The 21,488-nt window shown below is 37.7% G+C and overlaps 1 long non-coding RNA gene across 4 annotated transcripts; it reads right to left on the reverse strand.

The window, feature by feature from the left end:
• Positions 1 to 619: 619 nt before the first annotated feature.
• On the reverse strand, positions 620 to 16,152 carry LOC124060193. 4 transcript variants are annotated; one of them, XR_006843530.1, is made up of 6 exons: positions 15,973 to 16,152; positions 15,578 to 15,658; positions 13,916 to 14,012; positions 12,372 to 12,494; positions 3,307 to 3,406; positions 620 to 1,825 (listed from the first exon to the last, which is right to left on the reverse strand). It is a non-coding gene; the product is annotated as an uncharacterized LOC124060193 (long non-coding RNA). The 4 variants fall into 4 exon arrangements; XR_006843531.1 differs by lacking the exons at positions 620 to 1,825; positions 3,307 to 3,406 and adding an exon at positions 8,986 to 9,517; XR_006843533.1 differs by lacking the exons at positions 620 to 1,825; positions 3,307 to 3,406 and adding an exon at positions 11,265 to 11,284.
• Between the last annotated feature and the right edge of the window lie 5,336 nt (positions 16,153 to 21,488).

The following is a 21,488-nucleotide window of genomic DNA, read 5'->3' on the forward strand; positions in this document are numbered from 1 at the left end:
CAGGGGTTGGCAAGCCAACTGACGCTCACTCTCAGGAGGGACCGTGTCTCTTCCACTTGTGAGTAATGTTAGATACGTGCATTTTCTGAATTCATTAATATCCTGTGCTGTGGGCTGGATAGGAGCTTTTGGTGCACTAACTGTATGACAATGTAACAAGGCAAGACACAGTTTTTAACTGTAAAGGAAAATTTTCATTGGGTGCTTTTTTATGTTGCATTACAATAGCCTGTTTTAAACTGATCATATGCCAAACATCTAATCAATGCTGATACTGTGTTCTAAAGGAGAGATGATAAAACAGTTCATGCCTTGAATTATATACCTATGCAGTGTTCTAAGCAGAATTAATTCAATGCAGCAAATGATAGAACTCCCATTATTACCATAAGAAACTTGAGACTTGGCTCCAGCTCTGACTTGAGACTCAGCTTGAGCTTACATACAATGGCTTGTGAGCTTTTGTATCAGTTGCTCAACAAGATCTTGTAAGTTATGTCACTTGTCCTAGGAAATACTTCTCAAAGTCAGTTTCTCTGTTTACATTCCTGCTCAATGAACGATTACACTTTCATTATTTCATACAAAATGAACACAATATGAGCCATTCTGGTGTGTCTAATCCATATTTGAGTTTATTAGAAATACAGTCGTTTTTCTTCGGCTCAAAAGTAGTTCAATAATAGAGAATGATCAGCCAGACATGCCCCAGCATTTTTAGAGTGATACATCCATGAAATTGGATCCGCTTCTCATACTTTCATCCCAACCCATTATTAATATTCTATATCATCCGTATACTTCCTGTGCTGCTTCCAATACTGTTTAGTGGCCTTGGAGGAAACATTTGGCTTTTGATTAATCATGCACTTAAAGTGCATTTTACCTTACAATAATAAGAATGTTCTAAAAAATAAATGTTTCAAAGACATATCTTTAAGGCAGGAATGACCCCTTTGGAAGCATAAACGTATCCATAAAGTTCAATCATTACATATGGAACACTGGAATTCATGTATGTCAGTGTGTCATTCTCTGAAAAGATGCTGCCTGCTGCCTGTACTCTTTGCTGCTCTTATCTTTTTTTTTTTTTAAATGTTGGATCCTTTTGGGTCTCAACCATTTGGCAGAAGGTGTCTGGCTTGAAATCACTTGTGACAACCTGTAAATCTTGTGAGAGCATGATTCTTTGAATAGCAGCATTTAGTGAGTGTTGTGTAGCAACATCAGCTGTTACCGAAGCAGCATATACCACAATCCATAGCATGTTTCATTAAAATATTATTATAATAAGTTAGCTAAATGTATCACCTTGTCACACAATGCAGAGCACAGTGTTGTATGACTGTCTGCTTCTTTTTCTGGGATTTTTGTCCGATTCAGTGCCGTGATGTACCAGTTACACTGTGGCTTGTACTAAACATTGTTGTTGGTTGTACTTGTGACAAAAGGTCACTGGAAAACAAACCGCTGCCATTTGGGAACCCAAGAAACTGGTGTAATAGTCAAAGAATAAAACTAAATGATGCTTAATAAAGACAGTTTCTTAATAAAAAAAATCTACATGTTCCCATAATGAATAGACATGAAAGACCCCAGTCTCTCATCGCCATCCCTATTATTTACTTGGTGACTGAGAAGACCAGGCAGCCAATTACAGGGCCTGTCAAAATGTCAATCATTGTGAAAGCAATTCATAGAAATCAAACAGCAAACTGTCACAGTGACATTATCAGGTGATGAGGGGAGAGAAAAGAGGATGCTCCAATGCACCAATTAAAGGTGCAAGATGTGTTGCTAAGGAGGAACAAAATCATTGTTGACTCTGAAAATTGAAGAGGATGGAAAGAAAAACTAAACTAACTGTTTTGCCATAAATTGGAATTTACTTTGATGTTAGGTGGGGGTGGGGAGTGCGGGGGCTGGTCTGACATTAGCTATTAGACTTTCAGGACAAGGGGAGTTTCATAATATTGTAGTGATTTTAAGATCTGATTATTTGAAATGCTGTAGTGGAAGAACAAGAAATATTTATCCACCAGTGTGAGTGTGCTCCATTAGTAGTGCTCTTCCCCACACACTTTAAAGTGTTAAGATTTTAAGACTCAGTATCAGAGCAAAGCAACAGCTTTGGTTGCTGTTGAATCTATAAACCGTCTTCAGACGGAGCATTTTCGCATATGAAGAGTAACATTTCTGAGTTGCTGTGGTCACCCATTAAATGGGGATGGGGAGAGCTCAGGACAAGGCAGCTTTGTATTGCTCCCACAAAAAAAGACCACATCTGATCACAGATCTTATGCTGGTTTGAATTTATCGCTAGTGGAACAAATAGCAGAAAGCCTTCAAAATGCTAGTTACAGGAAGAGTTTGGTCAAGGATGATGTCCATGGAGAGACCATGAGTGAAGAATACATGCTGAATCGTTAAATCGGTTGTCTCCTTGACAGTGGGGAGTTTAGGAAGAAGGAATACAATTTTCACTTTCAATCTTTGCCCATATCCTCCACCTGTATTTTGATGTTTGTACCTAGGCCTCTAACATCCCACAAGTACTGCATCATCCTGTGCTGGGCTTTATCACTGCCTGTCTTCCATTCCTTTTCTTTTTTTCTTTCTTTTTTCCTTTGTGTGTGTGTTTGTTTCCCCACATGCTATTGACTGTTCACCGTCACATCTGCAGCTTAATGACTGATTAGGTCATTGAACATGTTTTAACTCCTTGGTCACAGATACTGTCATTGCCAGACCATCAAACCCACCTGCTTGACATTATTCCACTGATCACTGAGTGCTCTCTCTTTATATACTACTCCATTTATGCTGCTAACGGTTCCTGATGCTTCAGAGTTTCTGTAGTCAGCTGATCTACTCACATGCATCTGTTGGATGCTATCTACTCTTGGGTTCTTCACAAATCTATTTAAAGGTTGGCAGGTGTTCTTGTAATGGTAATCATGACTGTTTGTTTGCTGTTTTCTGTCAGTCCATGTGGCTTGCTGATCTCATTATAACTGTCCTGCTCATCCATCAAATCAGTCATCTTTTTTACTTCAGTAACAATTGCTTGTGTTTTTCCTGACTGAAAGCTGAGTTGTGCACTTGGAACTACGAAGTACCTAAGGATCAAGAGTTCTCATTAAAACAGCAGTGCAGCAATAGTAAATTTCTCCCTCTATGTGTAAGAGAGACAGCGAGAGTGCAAGAAGGGGTGAAAAAGTGCAGGATATAAAAACATGTACTTGCTTGGACAGGAGGATGTGCGAATGCATGTGTGTCCTAAGGCTGCAGTGGCATCACACTAACCTCCAGTGTATGTGCCCTGTTTACTTTGTTCTCCTCTCCATCTTTCCCGTGTTGAGTTGCGACTGGCGGCTTTCCAGAAAGAACAGCTTCCAATATTAGTCTGCTTGAATGCACACAGACATAACACACACACACACACACATATATGGACATGCACATATGATATATATACACACACTCATCGAAAAAGATCCTCAGATAATGTGACTCAGGCTGGTAAAAGTGAAATTGGCTTAGACACGGCCATCTTAAAATTGTTGCTCTGCCAAAGAAAGATCCTCTCCAAACTTTTTGGACTAGGGTTACAGTTGTAGGTGTGTGGAAAAGGTTATGAATTTGCACAGTATGCAGAAATGTAGTAATATGTATTCCAAATTAGCCACAAGTAGGATTACGAGGAGATAATTTCACCACTGCTTCAGTGTTTATGGCTATGAAATTTCTCACAACAGGGAAAAAAGGTGTCATAAAGGTGTACCGGTAGTCTAGAGAGTTCCTTTTGCTGCAGAGGTTATTTCAGAGCAGGACTGAAATTCTGTTTTTGGCTTGTTCTTGCAGCAGTGGTTTCATGGTAGTTGAGGATGCCACACTTGCTTCTGGTCCTTCTCACTGTTTTTCCCCAGTGCATTTCACATACAATTTTGCATTCACCTGTCATAGCTTTGTCTAATTAGATACTATTCCCAGTGTATTTATGCCTTCTTCATGGCCAGTCATGAGAAGCTGGAAGTGGAAAATGTCTTAAGACCAAAGTCTTTGCATTTGAGCAGGGTGGGAAATACCTGGATGCCCAGGGCTGTTTTTACTTGGCTTCCGATGAACACCAGAAACTTCAATAGAGATGCAACTTGACCCATTTAAAAGAGGGCTCCATAAATCGAGTAAAACACCACGATGTCCTGAAAAGTGTGTCTATGATGCCTCACCACATTGCATGATCAGAAACAGCATCAGCATTAGCATCAGCAGCAATTCCCAGACCTCACAAAATGTTTCAAACAATCTGTAAACTACATTTTAAACTATTCTCTCTTAAACATCTTGCTGTAGGGAAGCTGTTGCATACACCATGTAAGTTGCTTACATGGTGTATGCATCCAGGCAATCTGACCCATGTCAAGCATATAGGTACACAACATCTGAGTATAGATGGAGACATCTGTATTAGAAATCTTATCTTGTCAGTTAATATTCACGAGCTTGTGACAGTTGGTAGGTTACATATATCATTATATTACCTATATAGGTCAATTCAAAAGCATTCAACACGAATGGCAAGGGTAAATTATATGTATTACTACTGTGTTAAAAGCACTTGCCTTTCTGAACCAATGAAAAAGTTACTATCAGTGTTAGACAAACAAATGTCCAAACCATGAATGTGAGCAATCTTTCTCTCCAGCACAATCCATGCAAGACCTCCCTCAATCCCTGTGCAATAGCTTCTCCAGTGTGTTCTTGAGTAAAAAAAAAAAAAATGCAGGTTGAGGACTTTGGATTGTCGCCACTGATATAATGACCTGTAAGGCTCCCTGCTTTCTCCAGATTGTCCTCCACATCTGGTATACAGAACAAGCAGCACAGCTTGCGAGAAACAACTGCAAGAGGGGATTATATAACATATTTGAAGGGAATTGATCATTTTCTTTAAACTGCCATTGTGTGAGGCGTTGATGGGAACCCTGTCGTTTGCCAAGCAATAAGTGATGGCCTCTGTACTCTCCTAGTGCTTCTGGGAGTTTCACTGACACAGAGATACATTAAACAGTATCTGCTCTGCTGGTATAGGAAGTAATGAAAAAATGGTGTGCGAGGAAATAAGACAACAGCTTTCTTAGTTTACACCTAAATATCAAACCATTATATTATAATATTTATGTTAAACAATCATGGTATAGTCACTTTTTTGTGTTCTTTTTCCCTACTGTAATGGTAACCTTTTAGTCTATTGCATGTGGCTGTCTGCAGCATACTATAGTGGTCATGTGGTATAGCATGAAGTCATTATTTATTCACATAAAATTATAGACAACTGTAGCAGGAAAGCTGAGAGAAAATCAGACATGATCAATCTATACTCTCTAATATGTTCTTTGCAAAGCGTGACAAACCCACCAATACCACATCCAATAGTGCCTATATTCATGCCCATCATATCGCACCCATGAACAGAATCCATCCTGAAGGTGAGCAACTCCAGCAGGTTTGAGGTTACCGTGATTTGTCCTGTCATAGATACAGGGTTTCAGTGTGTGACGTCGAATTCATTTCACTTTCATTGTTTCCCTCTAAGGAATCCTGCTATGATCCCCTGTTGTGACAACAGCATGGCAAGAAATGGCCAAAACCTGATGATACAAGTGCTGGTCAGCCTTCAAGGCTGGAGATGAAAAGGCAGATGGGGTACACTCAACACACTGACTGATCATATGCCGCATGCACATGACACTCATCCATACTGAGCTGTCTGTATGAAAGGAAAGAGGAGAGGTTGCACCACACATGCATATTAGTACCTAAGAACCACACAAGGTTAGATGTATCCAGTAGGCTCAACAGGCTGAAGCAAGAAGGTGGAGATAAGAAACTTTTGTCGTTCTACTCAGATTTGACACTTCCTTCAACCTTTCTATTTTTCCCCACACGATGCACTCAACCTAATCTACCAGTGTAGACCCTGGAAGGAGACAGTAGCAACCAACACCTAACTCCCACCTATCACTGGTAAAAACCATGCCAGTAGAAGGATTTTCCACACCAGAGAAGGAGAAAAACTTAAGGGACATCTCTTCAATGGGCTCAGGACAGGAGGCTCTCGTTGATGATCAGATTTGAGAGTCAACTTCCTCAAGACAAAAAACATTTTGGAGAGGTTAACTGAACAGTGGCCTCTCACCACAGAAATGACAGAATGTGTGCAATAAAGATGGCTCTCTCAACTGAAATGATCATACGGGACAATGGGCCAATGGATTACCCTTATAATTTACAGTTGAACAAGATTAATGCCAAAAGATGTTTTTTTATTTTATTTCTGCTATTTGTACCCACACTTTGTCGTTCTTCTGACTTGAATGAGGATAATTTTTAAATATTTTTAATAACACACATGAGAAAGATGATCTTCTACATACATTAATTTATTATTCAACCTATTTCGAATCATTATTTCTAAAATAATCTTTATCATCACAAGGAATAAAGGAATATAATCAGGCAACACAATACATTTAAATAACTAGTAAAGGCTGGGTGGATAGATAGATCGATTTTTTTTTATTCTTAGGTTCAAAATAAGGATATGCAATAAACCATCTGGCTCCAATTATATTGGGCATTAATCATTGACAACCTAAGATATATGTGGTATGCTGGAACTTTATCACCACTGCACCTTGAGCTGCAATGAATTAAATCCCTTGGTTGTAGCTTGAGGGCCTGAAAAACAATCTGGACCTCAGAGGTGACAGCCCATGGATAAATAATGTAAATACTAAGAGACAACCTTTTATTGAAGTTTTTTGTGTGAGGGGACTATGAATGACTATAGTGAGCATCCCTGTGCCATGGGATAAAATGCTGTCACTGCACAGTGTGTAAAGGGCCTCGAGTGACATTTGTCAGGAGTCTGACTAGCATTCCAAATTGAGCATATAACCTTTATAAAATGATAATCAATCATGCATCAACTCTTTCCAACACAATGTCACCAAACCACAATACAATACAGTGCAAACTGTGTTGTACTGGTGAAAATAGTAGTATAGCACCGCCGTCATCTCTCCATTTTTTTAATTTTAACATGGATGTACACACATCTGCAGAGTCTAGAGGCAGTAAGCCTAACCAATATTTGTGTGACCCCCTCAGGGCATATTTCACACCGTAATTGTACCTCACAAATTAGATAGCAGTGATAGATGCTGAATATTTCAATTTAAAAATGATTAACGAGTGCAACCAGTTTCACAAAACTTCTTTTTAAGAGTTTCACAGATATTGATGCACAAGCCACAGCTACAATGTACATGACTTAAAACAATAGTGATTGTGATAGATGCTTGATTTCACAGTAAGTAACATCAGCTACCAAACTCACTTTCTTTTAGGCCTGTGGGTGGCTATTGACTGCTTGTGGCTCATATATTTAAGAGAGATTTATGAGAGAATAGCTACGCCTACAGCACAAATAGCAGCTATAGACAGCAGCCACAAAGTTGGACTTACTTGAACTCTTTTTGATAAAGTCAGAAGAAAAGTAACCGTTTGAGAGGAGAAATAGGGTTTTCACTTAATGTCAGTATGTAACACTATGAAAAAATCGATTATTATACTGGGTTTCATAATGTACTTCTAGAGGCTTTACAACTGCATGTGAAGGAGAAATTTAATGCAAACACATGCTAACAAAGTTAACAACTTCAGAAAAGGTATGAATACAAAATTGTATTAAAATGTTTCCCTGACCTACACATTGAAATGAAGCTGTTATCCTCAATGAAGATGGAAAATATTTATATCCACCCTAAACATTCCAATCACAAATTAAAACGCATGTTTTCATATTAACTACTACACATAACCTCCCATGCAACAGCCCTGTTCTCTGGGCCATTTGTTATAGCTCTGTGCATTATGGCTGGCTGTGTTTGCTTGATATTTTGTCACTGGCCACGGAATGCACTGAATATTAACTGTGCTTTTATTAAAATAAATGTTGCTATGCTGATGTATGTTAATGTACTCTAAATTTTGTGAACGAGCTTGCACAGATTAGTGATTTATTTTTAACAGTTGACACACAAATGTTTCCCTTTCTCTGTGGAGGGCTGAGAAATACAGCATTTACATAAAATAATTTAACATAATGATGCATTTACAGACATACATTGTCAAAACATGGGCACTTTGATTAAGTTATTCTGTGTATCTTATAATTAATCTACATGATTAACTTTAATTATAAGAAAAACTCAGTAACATGATGCTTAATTTATCATGAACATTCCGCTGCACCATTTGTATTTAGTCTCAGCAATAGGAGATAACTGAACAGTATCATTCACAGTGCTGAGTCTAATCAACACCTCGTCTCTCTCCTTTTCCCAAGATGCTCCCAAACAAAAGCTTCAGAAGACAAAAGTTCAAACAAGAAAGGACACACCATTCTACAGCAGTTCATTACCAACACAGGTCCCATTCACACATCAATTCTGGGAGTCACCTTCAATATTACCAAAAACCCTCTGGTGAAAATTATTCAGTGAAAAATTTAAAAAATGGCGGTGAATTCCTCTTCAAGTAATTATACTGGAACACTTAGTGCTATACTGACTTAGAGATACCGCAAATTCAAATGAATCCAGCTAAATAACTGCCTTTCATTTTCTTTAAGCCTGAGGCTATTCTTATGCCAGGTCACATGTAGTCATTTCATGTTTTTAGGTAATACAACATAATGAGAAGCAAATTTCAAGTTTATTTAGGTGTAGTAGTGCCAATGTGACCCAAGACTACCATGCAGGCTGAATAATATACAGATTTACTCCGCAGACTAGAAATGCTCACACACATGAACAATATCATCCTTGTTTATCGTGTAATGATGAGACACGATGCTTTATTTATTCACTGAAGAGTTTCTGGTTATTTTTCTTCAGTTTGGATGCATCAGATGCATCAGATACACTTCACTGTGCAGGCATGGGGCAATTTGTAGACACTCCAACTTAAAGGTGACAAGTTTAAGCAAACCATTTCATGCAGCAGATTAGTCTAATTTCTCTGGTATTTTAAGAAAATGATATAGTTATAATTTTATAATAAGAACTAAACAAAAAAAGAGAGATTTAACATCTTGTTCTAACAACAGAAATTTGCAGTGTTGTACTTCATGAAGTTCCTGTTTGGCTTACATTTTTTTAATGACAGCATATGAGACTCGATCTACAAGGACAGAAACAAAAATAAACCATGATTGGAGGGGAGTAAGAAGCTTCATGCTGATGATGGTGAATAAATTTACTTGGCTGGCTTTATGACCAATAGCTAGTAGCAAGTGATGCAAGAAATATCTCTTTTATAGTATTAAATATAATGTTCCATCCAAAACATGGTATTAGTAATTACTATAACAGTAAATCATAACCTTTTTGTTTTTAGTGAAAAACTATGAAGGCTACACCATGTGAAAGTGTCTTCAGATAGGACACTGGAGTCAAGGAGACAAAAAGAAAACAGTGGAAAGTCAGTGGGTGCCGGAGTAAGATCAAAATAACTAAAAGTTTTAAAGGTCTTGACTTCTTTCCTGAGCACCAAAATTAACAAAAGAAGACAACTACCTCCTAAAATTTAGCTTAGGATAGGAGAGTATAAAGTCCGATTTGCTTTAAAAGACACTGCATATGCCTGGAACCAAAAGCTGCAGTCACAGTTAACAAAGTTCTTTAGACTAAAGCTGAAAACTGAGTTTTAAAGGCACTAAGTTCAGCCTGTTAACTTTGGTTGATGAAAACTTTCAATCTCTTTCTTCTTAAATGGCGATAATGCCCGTTTCTCCCAATGTACTGTATGTAGATGGAAATGATGAATGCAGCCAGACATATGATAAGCTCCATGCTCTCTCCTCTCTTTCCTGCCCTCCAAGGTTTTATAAGTTTTCCTTCAATTAAATTAGTTTGCCAAACACTGTGTTAGTTAGTAATGAGACCAAGCTCTCACATGGCTCTCTATAGCTCTCACTGCACCCTTGTTTTCTTTGCCATTTTGACACAGTTGAACTTGACAAAAAGCATTATATCTGACCCCACCCTTACTAGCAAAAGTGATAAGTTACAGGAATAATATCCTATTTTTAAATGTGGGGTGAGCAATTCTTGAGATTCTATTGAGTCTCATTTCCAGGTTGTCAATTTTTAAGACTGGAGTTGAGACCAGAGTTTGTGTCCTATATGAAACCATTTGTGTCTCACAACAAAGCAAACTAGACCAATCTCTTCCTAATCCCAAGTAGTTTTTATCCCTAAAGTTAACCAAAGTGCATGTTAAGCATGTGTTAGAAAGGATTTGTGGCAGGGGGATTTTGTGTGCTGCACAGTTGTTAAGAGGTACTTTGAGGGGTACCTTGTATGGCTGGATGAGATGTGAGTGGAGGATGACTGATCAGTGATATCTGAAAGCCTGGGATGTGAAAACCTGGATTAGACCAAATAAGGATCTCTAACACAATAGAGTGTTACAATACAATAAAAACTATGGGTATTATTGCTCCGAAAGTTTCGTTAGTTGGATTTCCAATAAATTGTTGAAACAAAAACCTTAAGTTTATTTAGATTATGAAGTGAAAATACATATATAATATAGATAGATTCCCCGAGCAATGAATAAAACATTGCTCTTTCCTTCTTGCCAGAAACCCTCTAGAGAGGTTTATTTTTTATTTTTTATTTCAACTTGCAGCCATGATCTCTGCCTCCAATGAAACATCAGGGAGGTCCTGAAATGTAGCTGACCATAAACATTAGTTGGTTGGTGGACACAAGGGAGATGCTGCCTTTTCTGGAGAGATAATGTCTTTGACAGCCAACAGTACAGCCACTCTAACTGGAATTGCATTATGCTACGATATAAATTCCATATGTGTCACTACATACCTTCTGCAATCAAAGAATTATTTATAAATTTAAAGCTAATAAATTTGAGAAAGTCATTATGATCTATTTTTACATGCACTAGAAAAATGCTGATGCAAGTTACTTTGTTTCTATGACCAAATGGGAACCTCTGCAACTGAAAAGTCAATGTGGAAGTACCAAAAACTGTATTTCCTCAAATGGCCACTAGAGGCCTGCTCCAAAGGCGAGTCACTCTACATAAAACCCCATGTTAAAATACCCAACTTTAGAGTAGAAGTGCACATGTTTACAGGTTTCTGTGCCTTTTGGAGTATTTCTAATGTAAGTAGGCAATGTCGTGGGATCTACTGGGAGAAATAATCAACCAGAGACAAGAAAAGCAACTTAAACTTTTGGGATTAAAAAGTGATTTTATCTTCACTCTCTTTTCTCAGCCTTCATAGCAGTGTGTGTTGAGATGCTGAAATCCACTATAGCCTAATGTACTGTAACTTGATTCTCTCTTATGTGATTGCTGAGTAGAGGGGAAATGTATTTAACTTTATGAACGTAAGAGAAGAAATGGAAAAGGAAAATACACTGCATTAATCATTTCCATCTCTATGCACAGTCTCTAGTGAGTGCTGACTTACGTTAGAGGCTGAGCAGAACACAAACACAAAAAACATTTTTGCCCATCATTGCTTGCTAGCTTGTGACTAACATAAAGTAAGGTATTCTAGCTGTTTGAGGTGGATAAAGAAAACAGTGATCAAACTCGCACAAGTAATGCAAATAAACACTAATATATGCACTGTTTGTATCATTGTAAATCATACTAGGATCATTGTAAAACACAATCAAGTACCAAAACACATTTTTAGAATTCTGTAGCTAATATCCTCAAAACTTAAGAGAAATGTATTGTACTGCACTAGACTTTGTTTCAACTGAAGGCAGCAAAGCAGTATCATGACAGCAAGAGTACCTGAGAATGATGGATAGGTAGCATTGACTTTATTCCATAAGCTGGAATTTTTGCAGAAATGATGTGTCGCCTTCAACCCACTATGAATCATCTGTATTTTACCATAATGAGAGAGCTCTGGAGCACCACAGGGCAAATTGTTTATATTAAATATGTTAAGCAGGTCAGTCAAAACTCACCTTTTCATAAAAAAAGGCTTTGAAGTCTTTTTCATTTTTAGGTGTGTTCATCAAACCCAGGTCTTTATTTGCCATTATCAATATCCTATATCCAAGTTATACGGCTTTGGCTTATTTGAATATAATAACCAAACATTAATAGTCTCCTTCATAAGCTCATCAGAATATTATGCAAAAGGATCCAAGGATCGAATTGCAGTGTGAGTTGCTTTCTGCGAAATGGCTGAATGCTTTGAAGGTGCTAATTGTCATTCCCCAGAGGTGAAGAAGCCAGCAATTCTTTACCTTCATTATAAAGCAGATGCAATGATGAACTCTTTGTCTCAGAGGCAAGCCATTTAACCTCCTCGTACACCAGACACGTAGTTTGTCACTGCACAGTCATACCATAGCTTTGCCAGAGGAGAGCTAGAGGGATGAATGTCAAATGAAAGTCAATGGACAGAAAGGAATTAAGATGGCAGTTCAAGACAAATTTTCTACAATGGAGCTTGTGATTAGAAGGCATTACAAAGCACATGACCACTAGGGACTTAATCACATGGAAAATACAGCAGAAGATAATGGAGATAAAGCAGCATAGAACCAATGAGAGCAGAACAAGAGAAAATTGCACAGGCAAAGCTCGTAATGACATAAATATATGGAAATTAAGAATGTTGGGAGTTAAATACTAAAGCTTTCTTGTTGTTATTGCAGTCTTTTGAAACATTGTCATTCTTTCCAACTCATCATCCTCAAGTTTGATAGAGATGGTGTTGAATGACATGGACAGGCTTGAGTGATATGAATGATTTGATATGAGTTTCCACTTGAAAGTTGATTTCTGTTAAATAAAACGGGGACTGATGTTACAGATAAACACTGCTCTGTAGCTAAGTTTCCATCTGAATGTAACACAAAATTTAACAAAATGATTTTTCGTTCATTTTCAGTCATTTTGTGTCTCTTCAGTGGCTTGAGGCACATTTAAGGCATTTGTGTCCATTAGGATTTACTAGCTAAGTCTGTCTTCATCACGTTCCCACCCCAGCCAAGACCTCTCCACTTTATATACATGCAAATTAAAAATGAGAGAAAAATCGGATAGACTGCAGATGCACCTTGTGTCACAAATTTACAATTCCACAATGTTATATTATCTCTGTTGGTTACAAATAGTTCAGTTCTGCACCCAATGAACCCTAATTATTTTAGCTGATGTATCTGGGTGCCTACCACTTGTATTTGTGTTGGCCTAGGGTCAGCAATCTATTCTCAAATGGAGATGTGTTTAAGTTTTTACTGAGTAACAACTACACTACACAGAAGGAAAGACACACAAAGACACAAGAAACACAAGTAAAGTAAGTACAGTTTTCCTCACATGGCTTATTTTTAGAAAACCTGCTCTCATTTTGGATTTATTTATTTATTATTATTATTATTTTTTTTTTTTCCAAGGACCACAGACTTTTGGTCATGCGGATTCTACATCTGAACATTTCGAAATCCACAGAAGGGCAGTATCAATAACAAGCAATTATCACTGCTCTCACTCAGAGTATGTGAGAGGATGATCACATTAATCATTGTTATCATGACTAGTACTAGTATCAGTCCACTGCAATATGTGTGTTGCATTAATGTGAGAGGGACTCTACTTGCATTTGTAAAAAGGGCTACACAGTGTATTAAATGGCCAGGTTCACAAGGGAATGGGTGCATCTTTGTAGGTGTGCACTAAAAGGTTATATTGTTATCACCAAAATACATATATGAGAAGAGAAGAGAAAAAGGAAGAAGAAAGATTGCAATCATATTGTGAGACAAATTGTTGAATTATTTACCATAATAAGGATGATGCAAGAGGATGACTTGGAAAACATTGGAGAAACACATCCTCACTGAGAACCTCGGTCCACTCAACTCAAACCTGAAAGACAACTGCAATGGGATCTATAGTTACCTGAAAGAGTTAAGAAGAGGCCTGAGGCTGTACTTTAAAGAGAGACCAAGGAGTTGTCTGAAGCCATTCCAAAGAGACAGGCTGCTTTCATATGGAATGTTTTGATTTTCTTTTTTGTTATCATCCCATCTTTCTTCAGCAACAACACAACAACATAAAATTGAAATTATTATAGAAAAAACAAATGCATGTGATGTAAATTTTTCTCCTGAGATTACTGGAATGTGGTCATTTATCAAAAGTTACATTACATAATTGATCCTTTTCAATAAAAATTTCATCAGACCTTACAAAACAATGAAGGATTATTTATCTTCCAAGCAAATGGAAACTTAAACAGTTTAGAAGCTACAATGTTTGCTAAAGCCAGCTGAATGGTGAGCTTCTCATCAGTTACTTACAACATCACCAGAGTAACGTCTGTAAAGCCTATTTTCAAACGCATGTTTGAGCATTTTCATGATTAGCCACTGGGTGCTAACAGGTCATGATTGGCTGCATTTCAAAGTGATAAAGTCTGTAGCATCTCTTGAGTTTTGAGCCATAATAGAGTTTCCTTCCCATGCCTTGAAATTAACTAATTAGTGAAGAGAATTAATAGAGAAACAATAACAAAACAGGGTAACATTACTTTATAAATTAGTTGTTATTATTTTTTTTTTTTTTTTAAAAAAAACCAAAAAAAAACCCAACAACAACAACATACAACACATTATATTTCTTCTGGCCCAAATAAAGGAAGAAAGAAGGGCTTAAAAGGAAAGGTAGATGTATTTATAGAGTGATGTCTGCATAGAGAGGAGGTTAACAGAACAGGAACAGATGGGTCAATAAGACATCTGGATTTTACACAGGAGACAGAGGAACAGATAAATGATGTCTTGTCAATAGGTCAAAAAACACTCATGAGTGTCAGTACAGCAAGCATGGGAAAAGGACCTTTTCAAGTCATTCACAACACTAAGTAACCAGCCCTACAGCAGCAACTGGAAAAAAAAATACTAAACTAATATCATTAAGGTTATACTGCATAACTCAAAAATGCACCATAGGCCTTTTTACTGAGGCATTTTGACATATCAGAGTAGGAAATGCGCAGGCGTTAAAAATAAAAATTAATTACAGCTGAATTTAGTTTAGCTGTTTCCATTTCTGGATTCTGGTTTTGTACATTCTGGTTATCCACCATCATTAATGTTATTAGTAAGACCTGTGCTGAGGCCTGTGAAAAGTCAAAAGGTCTGCTTTGAGAAAGGCCAGAATGTGAACATCAAATGGCCCTCTTGACTCTGGAAAGACTGTTTTCATTTAGATCAGTATTTTAGTATAGGTAGCTTTTTCAATTTCAAACCATGATCGCACATTTTAAAAACTAAGGTTCCAAGAAAGCAACTAGGGCAACACAGTCATTCAGAGTGTAGATCAGAACATCAAAATGCAAAGTATAGCCCAGACTTTTCTGAAAAAAACAAAACAAAACAAAAAAAACCCAGAAAAATCAGAATACTTTATACAAACAAATGTAGATGAAAGTTGTACATACACTTTCTCAGGCTGTAGCTGTCATGCCAAATCCATCAGCTGGTAGATGTCACTAAGACAAACCAAATCCTGGAATAAATATCTGAAAATAAGGAGGTGAAAAACTGCAATTACTGCACCCATTTCTCAGTACTTGTGGCTTAACATATATATGCAATTTTTATATTTCTCATGGGTTTGTTATGGTCCAAAAGATTTAGATCCCAAAAAAAGCAGAACACTCAAGTCTAAGGGTAAAAGTTAGAAATGAGTCTTTGCTGAAGTTACTGCAAAACTCAGCAGATGAAGTCTTGTTTTGTTGACTGACAAAAGTTTTAGACCAAGACATCCAAGGCGTGCAAGTAGGCGTGTTGGCAGGTGAGTGTATGTGGTCTCTGGGAACAAATGATTTCCAACCTGAGCTGGCAAATGGTGAGTTTCACAAGGAAGCAGGCGATTAGCAGATCTTTAACCGAGCAGAGCTGACTGGCAGGAACAAACAGGTGAACCTGGACAAGAAGCAGACAAAAGCCACAACAAAAACAGGGTTTTCCTAAAAGTCTCACAAATGGGTTGATCATGATACCACAAGGCTTGAAGGAACAATCTGGTGATGAGAACAGGGAGAAGGCAGTCAGTTGATTGCAGCACATTCACAACAGGTGCGCAGGAGGGGGAGAGTACAGGTGGGAGTGGCCAGCTCAGCTCCAGATTGGATCCAGGAACACCCATACAAACACAAAGAGACAGAGAGAGGGGGAAAAGGGAGGGAGAATGGAAAAATACCAGGAACCAAATCCTGACAGGAATTGTGGCCTATTTTAAAACAATTTATCATCAATTTCAGATATTGAATTTGAAAGGGTAGCCATAAGATGCGTAGCTTCTTCAAAAGAAAGGAGGAAAAGAAAGAGAGCGTGAGAGAGAAGGACAAATAGTTCAACAATTAGTAACTGTTCTTTATAAACAGATAAATGAAATGAAACAGACTGAAAAAAAGTGAGAAATGCAAGCTGCACAGAAGATGTAAAGAACGATTCACAGAAAGAGCCTGTCATTGACATATACTTTATATCCATTATATGCTCCTAAACCAGTTGATAGAGCAGCCCTCATGGCAAAAGTTGACTATGGCCTAGGATACTATTTCAACACTTATTGTGTCATTAAAAATTTATTGGGGAAGGTCATTTCTTTAAAAAAAGAAAAAAGAGAGAGAGAGAAAAAAATCTTGTAGCGTCATTAAATTTCAATGAGGTCTCAATTCCTACAGGTATCACAAAAATGTAAAACAACCCCATACTGTCAGTTGTTTTATCTATCACAAACATTGACACGTAGCTCAAAGAAATGTGATGCTGTGATGTATCTGATTCAAGACACACGTGTCTGCTGTGAAAGGAGGGTATAGATTACTGTAAGTCATGCATAAACATGAACTCAGTGCCGCGCTGCGCATCTGTAACAAGACTGAGCAGAAAAATCACAACATTGGTCATTTGTCTGCTTAAGGTTGACAAGATTCCTTTTGTGGTTTTATGAGTAAAGGCTTGACATTGTTACAGTGCTAGAATCTTAAGGATCTAGTGGCAGTGGATGTTTGTTCTAACTTTGACATTAGAGATGTTATATTTTATGTCACTTAAAGTCCTGTCAATCAATATTGATATCAGTTAAACATGATGAAAACCTTTCCCTGATATTATGTTGGTATTTTTAGTTGATTAAAGTTCAACAACTAAACTGGTTTTATTGGTCTCTTGGGAGAAACACAACAAACTTTAAAAGTAACATACGGTTATATTATTATGTTACGGAATAGTATTACCTCATGAACTGGTGGTGGCAAACATGTTAGCAATCAACAGCAGCATTTACCTTACCTTACAACTTTAAGTCCTGTTTTTGTTCTCCTTTTAGCTCTGCTTTGATCTCCACTGTTTCCTTAGGGAAAAATGTATCTGTTTAATGCTCCATTATGTTCACCAGCTGAGCAGGTACCATACAAAACATTTATCTGAGCCTGAAAGCAGTGAGAGTGCAGCACAGTCGTGGGTGGACACAACAATTTGAGTTGAATGATCCCAAAATGCTCAGAAGAGCTGAGAGCAACCGCAAAGTAGGGTGATAATCAATTACGTGCTACATGCTAACCCTTTCTAATGCATTCTCACTTGATCTCTTCTTAATACAAAAATATTGATTAGTGCAGCATTAAACCATCCTAAACCGTGAAGTGGCATGTTAGACAACATTCGAGTTATTTTGTCAGTTATATTGCAGTCGGTAACTGGAAAATAGTATGTGTCGCAATATTGACTTCTGTGGAAAAGAAAATAGAAAAGCCAAAAGCTGAAATGTTTTGTTCCTGATCAGCAGAAATAATGACTGTTTGCTTGATATGCACGAGCAAGGCTTGAGTTCACTTTTGTATGTTTCTTTTTGCTCAAGTCTAATTAGGTTAATTAATCTCAGTGCAGATCTGAAGCATAATAAGATTAAACATTACCAGTAGTAGTGGACTTCCAGCCCATCAGATTTACACTCCAGTCCCAAGTGATCTGTTTATTTTCAATTAGGTCTGAAAATGAGGAGTGTTCTGGCAGAGTGCGTGGGAGGAACAGCACCTCTCTGAAAGTCTGCCATGGCCTGCTGCTCATGTTTCATCTTCTACGGCAACTCCTGCCTCATAAGCCTCTCTCTCTCCAATATACACACAATACAACAACTGAATCCTTGTTGAAATACAGATACCATGTGATAACTTTATGGCATGTATTGAATACAGTGTTTGAGAGGAAAATGTCTATTTACAGATATACACCAACCATATATACTGCATATCTTCTTTTTAAGAAAGACAGCGCTTTGTGCACATAGTATATGAGCAGTATTCTAAAAGCCACAGAAACAAACAACACACTCTTCAAGTGAGCTTCGTAGTGCAGGTGATAAAGCTCACAGGTTAAAGTCTATGGGTGTTCTTATGAATATTTAACACTTCAGTAAAGATCTGCTTGTACCTGCTATAAAACTATTTGTTGCACATTGGAAACCACATACTACTCAGAGTTAAATACTCTTAAATTTGCTTTTAAATCCCACAACATTAGCATTAAGGTAATTTATTCTGGAGTAAAAATAAATTAGAGTAGCCTATCAACCTGGTTATGTTTGCTACTTCACATGAAAGCTGTAACACTCATGTTATACCTGGCCTATTTTAAGGCTGTGATCAAATTTACTAGGACAAGAGAGGTCTGTTAAAAGCACCAACATCATTTAATGCACCAGAACAAAACATATTCACACAAATCTAACATTTACCATTTCACAGTTTTTCTGTTGTTGTCATAGACTTGGACAAATGCACCACTCACTCAGCTTGTTTCTAATTTAAATAAATTACCTATAAAAACAAGATGTAAATTTGGGAAGTGAGATAGTGGTATGTAGTCCTAAGGCTCAGAAGTTAACACATTCACCAATAGGTTCAATGTGTATGGGACCAGCCTTGATCAGTTCTCAGTCAGTAATCTCCAGATCTAAATCTTGTTGTTCTAACTCAGCATGTGAAGTGTAGTTTAGTTTGTAAAGTGGTATTTGTGGCGCTGGATTTTTTTTTTTTTTCTTGCAAAATGGCTCTCCTCAGCCAGGTCCAAGATGACTACAGAAATCATCAGGACTTACGAAGAATTTTAAAAGTGATTACGGGTTAGCATCCACTAGTTAAATATTTTGAGAGTCTGATCACATGCCAATGTTCTGAGCCATTTATCAGGAATGAGAAAAACAGAGATAGACAATGTCAATCATTTAAACTGGAGCAATTACTGAAACCAACTACAAAACAGCTCAATAAATGTGAGCCACTGGAGGTTTTTTCAGATACCCTTTCAGTGCAGAGCTATGAGGTTATTTCAGTTTATTTCTGTTGCAATTAAATGTTGTTGCTGAAGCAAAAGATGAAACTAATCCACGGATAGATGGAAACTAATGAAATAAAAGTTGACCAAGAATAGAACACTGAAATATCCATTGATAATCTCAGAAACACCATGAATGTCACTGCTCCTGTCATTATATTACCAAAGTGATTTAGAATATTCTTCCACTCAAAAAAAAAAGAACCATTTATTGTGAAGTAGCTCAGAGCACATTGCCAGACAAATATATCAGTGTGCATGAATCCATACGTGCACATGCAACCGAATCCAAGGGAAAGAGGAAATCATTGAAAGGCTGGTACTGTGGCCTCGATCCACCTCTATTGATCTGCTCACTGTGTGAGGCCAAGGTGAAGGACACAACCATCAAATGGACAAGAGGAAGAGGTAGAGGAGATGATGAGAGATGAGGGTAAAGTGCTGCAGGACAAAGAAAAGCAAGGGGAGAAAGTGCAGTGGAACAGTGGAGGTAGAATGGCTAGATGAGACAATATGCAGGACATTGACAAAATGTTCATTTGGTAGAAAAGTGTTAAATGTATCAACGTGTAGCAACATGTTTAGTTTGAACTCTGTAAATCCCGGATGCATGCCTGCTGCATGTGAAGAGGAGGAATTTTGAAACAGACCTCCCAAAATTTCCATGATTAAGTCTCCAAATCTGACCTCTTTTCAAGTCTCAGCACAATTTCTTGTTTCACCCACTTGTCAAGCTATATGTCTGCACCAACAAAAGTGTGTTTTATTGATGGCAAAGCTCATCTCTGCACTCCAGAGTGTCAGGGCATCAGTGAAAATACATCACAGAGAGGAGGTAGTCAACTTCAGCCTCCACACTGACAATAAATCTGAGGGTGAGACGGTCTTGTAGGGTATGTGAAAAAACTCATTCTTGCTGATGAGAAAGGTGCATGACGCAAAAGGACACTCCATCTAAAATGGGCTTCTGTCAACACTGAAATAGAGGAGATGGAGCAGCAGAGGGGAAAGAGAGAGAGAGAGTGAGGAGCTGTAGATATGAAGCAGTTGTTTCAACATCAGAATCATATTCTCCTGTCAACAAGACACTTGGGAAATACAGTTATTTCCAAAGAAGGGATTAAAATTGCAGGCAGGTGGACAATTGAGAAATAGATTTAGGTGTATGAAGTGAAACATTTGAGAGAAAAGAGCTTTTAGACGAGTGCTTTTTCAGAGTGTGAAAAACTGAGTGACGGCACTAGACATGAGCTGGAAGGTCTGCAGTGAATCCCGCACGCAAATGACCTTTGATTTTTCCACCGTTTTACCCACTTGCTATATCTGTGCTAGCAATTTGAGTCTTCTGCTTTCTGTATCACAACACCAGACAGAAATGTTTAAAACAGGAAAATCAGAAAATCCGTCCTTCACACATTTAAATCATCGGACTTACACGACTTTGCTCAGGCTATAGACACAGATAAAATCAAGTCTAGAAAGACAAGACGTTTTTCAGCATACTGCAATGCAAAAATATAACTGCTTTGTAATTTCACCACATATAAAGAAGTGACTAACCTTATCTTCAGCAATAACTGAGTTTGCCTACTAATTCTCCATGGATGGAGTTGCCACCCCAGGAAACAAACTCTTATGCATCATCACCTAACCTTATACACACTCTTACTGCATTGTGTGCCTGAGGTGAGACCATGTAGAGAACAGTGTCCAGCAGCCACCAGTCTGCATGGACTGCCAAACACTGCACTTAGTTAGATGCCAGCATTGGTAAGCCTACTTTCACCATGAGTCTGCACTGACATGAGAATGAGCTGGAACGTAAAATAAAGAACACTAAAATCAAGGATCTACCTCAGACAGCTTGTGTCTCACCTTCTTGGTAGTGTTTTTAAACACCATGGCAACAGCCAATTACACTACATGAATATGTATTGTGACAGCTGATCATTACATCAAGAGGGACTTTAATGATATCACATTCTAAATATATAGACAGCTTTGCAG

Source organism: Scatophagus argus, chromosome 1 (assembly GCF_020382885.2).
Source record: "Scatophagus argus isolate fScaArg1 chromosome 1, fScaArg1.pri, whole genome shotgun sequence".
NCBI lineage: Eukaryota > Metazoa > Chordata > Actinopteri > Scatophagidae > Scatophagus > Scatophagus argus.